Source organism: Pinus tabuliformis, chromosome 6, assembly GCF_031772625.1.
Source record: "Pinus tabuliformis cultivar Carrire ecotype Pingquan chromosome 6, CPIR1, whole genome shotgun sequence".
Taxonomy (NCBI): domain Eukaryota; kingdom Viridiplantae; phylum Streptophyta; class Pinopsida; order Pinales; family Pinaceae; genus Pinus; species Pinus tabuliformis.
In genome coordinates, this window is record NC_142292.1 from 886,418,280 (window position 1) to 886,425,664 (window position 7,385).

The 7,385-nt window shown below is 32.3% G+C and overlaps 1 pseudogene across 1 annotated transcript; it reads right to left on the bottom strand.

Annotated features, from left to right (window-relative positions):
* Positions 1-3,421: 3,421 nt before the first annotated feature.
* On the bottom strand, positions 3,422-4,643 carry LOC149261749 (uncharacterized; annotated as a pseudogene). Its single transcript, XR_016248493.1, has 2 exons — positions 3,928-4,643; positions 3,422-3,806 (listed from the first exon to the last, which is right to left on the bottom strand). The product of XR_016248493.1 is annotated as an uncharacterized LOC149261749 (transcript).
* Between the last annotated feature and the right edge of the window lie 2,742 nt (positions 4,644-7,385).

Here is a 7,385-nt window from a genome sequence, read left to right on the forward strand (position 1 = left end):
CATATCGAGAGCAGCGGGATTGGTTGGTAAGGTTATTAATTAACCTTGATGGTTAATTAATCCTGTTTTATGCGGCGGGGGAAGGTTCTTAATGAATTATTGATTAACTCATTAATCCCATTTTAAAACAAATTATACTTATATTTAACCAAGGGCGAGATATATAACATTTTGGGGATATTTAATATAATTATATAATAAAGGAAAGGGTAAACGTTATAAGGGAATTATATAATATAAATTAAAAGTTAATATGATAAATGAAATGAAAAAACGCCAAGTATAAAAACATTTGATGTGTGTATTTTAACTTAAGCTTAAAGTGAAAAAGAGTTTATATGAGAAATATTTGTAATTTTTTATTTTACTTAGGAAAAAAATTATGAAAGTGAATGAATGATTTATGAATGATTTAAGTACTTAGGCTTTATAAATTATTGGGCTAAGGGTCTGATCCCTCCAGAAGTCATAAAAATGCTCTGAGCCCCTCTAATTTAGCAAATGCCTTAGTACTTGGGGGAAATTAGTCAAAATTTAGGGAAAATGAGAAGGGGAGTTAATTATTTGACTTTGCTTGCTTGAGACGCTTTCAATGTAATGATTGCCTTGGACTTGTGATGAAAGTAAAAGATTAACACATTTAGAGTCATCATTCATCACATGTAATTTGGCAACATCTACCTACCCTACCTACTTTAACCTTACATTTTTTCTTATTTATTTGGGTGCATTTAAACTGACAAACGCTTATCAAACTTTTTTTTTCTTTTACATGCAAATATCTATCTAAGTCTAGCCTTATTACATCAAAGGGCTTATATTAAACTGTTGAGCTCCTTTTATTCAATTTACCTATCTACTTATCTGCCAAGATTAAACAGTTTCGTTAGATTTTATTCTCTATATTTAAAACATGAAATTGAAATATGAACTAACCAAGCTTGAGTTTTTTGACCATTCATCAATTGTGGCATAAGTTAACATGTTGTACGCAATTGTTTATTATACAAGAGTAAAAAAGTAATGGCATTTGGACTTGCACACTTTCCTTAGTCTTTTTTTGTTGGAGTTCATTTTCTTTCACTTTTTTGACCATCTTTATTCTTTCTACTTTTTTATTTTTCTTTTAGAGTATACCCTTTTTATATTTTTTAAACTTTTTTATTTTTGAAAATATGGAAAACCTTTGCAACAAGGTATGAACATATTACATAGCTCATCAAGTCAATCATGATATATGACACCTATTGGTATAGGAGCATAACAACTAAGAGTTTAACATAGTAGAGATATATTCATTATCATTTCTCATGATGTGGTTATTCAGGTGAAGGGGCAAGAACACATCCTTTAAAGCAATATGGCTTTCAATCTACGAGTAGAAGAAGCATATGGTCATCCTAAGAATCTAGGCATGCAAGTGATGAAGATATAGAGAAGCAACTACATACACTTCTTAGAACCATCCCAAGCCCATTTGTCCAATAATCAATGGGATGATGTTGAAAAACACCATTATTGTTATTGATCGTCTTATTGCCTTCCTACTCCCTTAGATATTACTTAAGAACACTATTCAACAATAAAATTTGCATCACAAATGAAAGAAGTAGTTGTCAAACATGGTCACCATGGTCAAACATGGGCAACACGTTCAACCATAGTCGCCCATAATCAACCATGGTCAACAATAGTCAACCATGGTCAACATGGCCAACCATATTCATTTATAAAAATAATAGAATATTTGACAACCATTTTATCCATATTTAACCATATGCAAAGAAGCTCAACCATGGCTAAACATGGTGAACAAAGTCAACCATAGTCAACTATTGTCCAACTAGCTCAACAATGGTCATTACGGTTAACCATATTTAACCATAGTCAACCATGGGCAACCATTGTCACCCATAATTAATAAAGGTCACCTATAATTAACCATGACCAACCCTCGTCAACCATAATCAACCATAATCAATTCTCATTAACCATGATCAATCCTCCCATACATAATCTATCAACTAAGGTGGTTAATATACTTAAATTAACAATAACAATTATAATCCAAATTATCAAATTCAACCATTAAAAAACATTGATATTTCAAAAATATGTTAAATTTGGCAAAATAAGAAGTATTTGCAAGTTCTCAAATCCATTAGATTTCGACAAAATTCAGTTCAAACGCTATGTATATTTCTGAAATATGTTAAATTTGGCAAAATAAAAAGTACTTGCAAGTTCTCAAATCCGTTAGATTATGACGAAATTCAGTTCAAACGCTATTCATGTTGATATGCCTCTTTGGATCCTCAACGCCATATATTTTTGCAGCCAACTCTTCAACAAACGCTATTCATGTGGATATGTCTCTTTGGGTCCTCCACGCCATATAATTTTTCAGCCAACTCTTCAAAGAAATGAATTTTATCAATGTTTTTGACAATCACGCAAACCTAACCTATAAAGAAAGCGATTCATGAATAACCACGCAAAATGGACCCATAAAGAAAGCAATTCATGAATAAATTTGCAACTTAGGAAATGACAACTGTGTTGGTACATTACTAACCCATTGGATTTTTTTGTTTGAACTTTTATTAATATTAATTTGTGGTTGATCAAAAAATTTTATTACACAATTTTTTTAATATTTTAATTAATTTATTTTAATTTTATAATGATATCATGTATATAACAGTGAGAGTAATTTTATTTATGTATAGTTATTAATTTTTTATTTATATTTTGTGAGAATTGTGTAATGATAGGAAGAGCAATTTTTTCATACTATAATGCTATGTGGTATAGTTACTATAATAGAATTGTGGTATAATATATCTTCTCATGCCCAGGGTTGTTAATAAAGACATTTGTTTCTATGCGAAAGTATGATTTATTGAATTTTTATAACTTGAAAAAATAGTACCATCCTAATTTATTTATTTATCCATTAATAAATCTTCATTATTTTTTACTTTAATTTAGTTATATTTAAACTAAGCTACATGTATTCGCTACCATGTAACACTTATTCAAGAATATGATTATCACAAAGCACTTTTTAATAATTAAGTCAAAGCAAACCAAATAAGATATAGATATATTTCCCTATAGATGAAGTTAATAAAATTATTGACTGTAACATATGTTATTTTATTTAACTAATTTTAATTACCAGAGAAATAAATAATAATAGAGTTTAATTAAATATATTAATCACTTTTATTTATTTATTTTTGTTCTTATTTATTTATTTTTGTTTGGTTGACGAGAGCTTCTAAATACCTATGTGACATAATTAAAGAGATATTTTTGCGCTAAATTGGAAAAAAAATCCAATTTGTTTAATTAAATATATTAACCAAAAATATAATTAAATAAATAAAAATATATTAACCAAATTTATTTAGTGCGGTTCTTTCGCTAAATTGGAAATAATTCCAAAACAAATTAGAATTCAAACTGGATCACAATGATTTAAATCTATACTATAAATTCAGTGAGATCGTCACTAACATGAAAAAAACAAAATTAGAACTCCTCTCAGCATGAGGTTTACCCGATGTGGCTATGGAACATTGTTCATTATCGTGCTACAGCTAAACGAAAGAGATCTGAAACATCCACCACTCATCGGGGACAGCGTTCACTACTCGAGCAGAGCAAGATTCAGCCTGCGCTGCAACGTTATGTATTTTCCATGTGAACTTGGCTTAGAGCGACAATATCTCTGCATCTTCCGGGCTTGGCAACATTGCCCTTCGGTAGTATTCCTCTGTTTCCACAATATCATGTTGCACCTAGTCCATATAATATATGAAACCCCATAATTAAAACAAACTCGATATCCCAAAATCCACTGGAGAATCAATATGCGAAAATCATAAAATTACAATTTCCAGAACCGGTGAAATCAATTACCTCATGCAGAAACCTGACATGGTTGAGTAGTTGATTGGCAGGATTTGCTTCCAACATACTTTGATCATACATATCTGTGCTGTTCTTGAAATCTGAACTTCTGCTGCTTCACATTTTTCCTCCTTTTCATCCAATACCAGAGCCTCAACTTATATGCTCAGTCTCGGACACATGGGCAACTCTGCATCCTCTTGCAGTTCAGATTAATGGCACTCCATTTGGGCAATCTTCTAGAGTCCAATATTTATAATCTTTATTTTTCCTGGACACGAATGGATAGTTCTTACGAAGGGTTTGTACATATGAATCTACAAGCTAACTCGTATTTCTGCTGGTGACCTGCACATTGTCTCCCTCCAATTCTTTAGCCTTCGTACTCATCAGGCTAAAGGGTGCGAGATCGATGTCGAGGTCCAGTCGCTCTCTCATTGAATTTGAATTTGTTGAGCAGAGATTGAATTCTCTAATGAGTTTTCGAAGACATGCAATATATAATTTCCTCACCTCATGCAGACTTGGGTGTGAAAGCGTCCAGGTATTCAGCCCTGTTAGGCTGCTAGCTTCTGCAGATTCAGGGTCTCTCCAGACAGAGGCTGTAAAATTACCATCCAATAAGTAGAGGGTTCTTCTGCATCTGACGGAAGCCGGCGAGTAGTAGTTCATTGGGCTCGACTGCCGTATAGCAGTTCCTGCCGGACATCCATGGCACGATCAACGGGCGCCGGAAACAGGTGTCATCCACTAATTTAAAAAATTAGTGGTATTTTATACAAAGTGGTTTGCATGATAAAGTTTTGTATAGCTTTGATATAAATATGCAGTATCTTTTAAATAAAAAAATAATATGATTATTTTGATTTTTTAGTAGTTTTTTAATGCCATAATTAGATTTTAGTAGGTCAGTTATTTAATGAGTCTATATAATTCTACTGATTTAATGTTTATGGACAGGCTACATATTTGCTACTTATAAATAAATTTTGGTAGATCAGTTATCTAGAATAATTCTATTGATTTAATATTTATTAACACATTATATATTTATTGTTTATAAATAAATTTTACAAATTAACTATACAACAATAAACATATACAATCCCATTAATTTAATACCTATTAGCAAACCATATATTTGTTGACCAGAACAGAGATTGTTGTAAAAAGTTGTTTTTAGATAATTTAGGGATAGTAGCATCTATGTAACACAATGATATTATAGAAATTATATTTTTAATTCCATCTCACGAAATTTAATTTTGTATAATGTAAATTTATAATCAAATACCCTCAAATGGTGTCTTTACCATGGATAGATTAATTTGATTCTTGTTTTTACCGGGACCAGCTTTCCTTTTGTTTTCAATTTTTTCATTTAAATTGTTTCAAATTATTTATAAATTTCCCGCATCGTCCAATGGCCTTGGGATCCTTTAAAATCGAGTTACATTAGGCCAAACAAAATCATAATGGCAAAGTATATAAAAACAGAGGTAAAATACATACTTTTATTTTATAGGTATAATGTGTTATTTGGATTTTTTTAAAGTTTTTAAAGTTTATTTTCTGATTCATTTTGTAATTAATTTGACAGGGATTTATTGAAATCACAAATTTGATTGGTGAATTTTTCACAATAAAAGTGCTTGTGCGCCAGGAGTTGAAGTATAATTTATTACTGGGAATTTTTGGAAAGTTTTTAAGTTTATTTTCTGATTTAATTTGTAATTAATCTGGCAGGGATTTATTGAAATCACAAATTTGATTGGTGAATTTTTCACAATAGAAGTGTCCCAGGAGTTTTAGATATACTGGGATTTTTTGGAAAGTTTTTAAGTTTATTTTCTGATCTAATTTGTAATTAATCTGGCAGGGATTTATTGAAATCAAAAGTTTGACGAGTGAATTCTTCAGAATAGAAATGTCCCAAAAGTTTTTGAGATGGCTGATCCATATATACAGTCAAAAAACTAATTTAAACAATACAAATCAAGATTTGACCACCACATCTAAACTCCAAAAAAATTAAACTACTCCTAACCTGTTATATAAAATTTATTTTACCAAAAAATAAACATATTTCTTACCTACAAAACGCGGTTTCTTGGCCAGACGACAATAAGATTTCACAGCGACGCTAATGATGATTTCACAGCGACGCTAATCATTATTTGACAGACTCGCACGTTTCTCTCGCAGGTCTGCGAGTTTTTCACTCAACACAAGTTCAACACATCATCAGCTAAGGGTCAATTCAAGGGGGGATTTGTAACAGAAAAGAAATCAGCTACAAGGGCAGAATGCCACTCATGAACAGAGTCGCGATTCATGGCTAGTCTTTCGCAAAGCAGATTCCAATTAAACCCAGAGGTCACGATCTGAGATGGAAAATGATTTTCTGGAAAACACGAAGCAATATTATTATATTACGGACAAAATAGTCTGGAAAAGCGAGATATCTGTAAAATGGACCATTTGTTTTGGCCCAGGCGACCATTTCACCTCATGCTCGATTAATAGAGGAACAATGCTCGATTAATAGAGCAACAAGGTCACGAGGAGGACTTCTTTTTCGAGGAATAACGCAAAAGAGTTGTCTTGAGTAAAAAATTTTGGAAATTTTTTCGGTGGGTTTCTTTGTGTTCAGATAAATTGGGGATTGGAATGTAATTTTCAACCATAATTATTCCCCAAATATGATACAAGGCCTCCAGAGTCCAGATATACGCATGATTAATAGTTCTGTGACGCAAACAAAGCATACCTTAGAAATAACAGAGTGGATTGCTTTCTTCATTCGAACCCCTTTAAATCTTACAATTTAATGACTAAATTGAGTAATGGTTTCATTGTGTGCATGCTTACATTTTCTCTCGTTCTATCCCACCAACAAGGAACTCATTTCGTCATAATAATAGATGAGGTTCAAACCTATGTACACCTTAATTGCCTGAAGTAATAAAGGGAACGTATATATATTTTGAACAGAAATTTGTTAAAAACTTACAAGAAAGAAATATGTTCGAGAACTACCTTGTCAAATTCTGCATACAAATTTTCGATGACAACTGATTTTCCATGTGATAAGTGAAAAGTATCTAACAAAACCCCATAGGGCCTGTAAACAAATACTTCAATGGATTGGGCAACTCCATTCTTGTTTCCTTTATGTTAGGGAGAAGAAAAGCAATCCATGAATTGCTCGGCGCCCTGAGACGCAACGGCGAGGAATCTCTCTGCATTTCTGCGGAGGCATTCCTTCTTGCGCTTCTGCCGGATGCGCATGAGGAGAACGGTCGCGTCCAGGGGCTCCTTTAAAAACAGGCACTCGGTCACCTCCATCGTTCCACCACTCTTTTCCTCGTCTTGTATTCCTTTTTCTTCTTCTGATATCTTATGCTTCGCCAGAACAGGAGTAAACTCAGCAGGAGATGCCATATTGGTACGTTGCCACTTCAAAG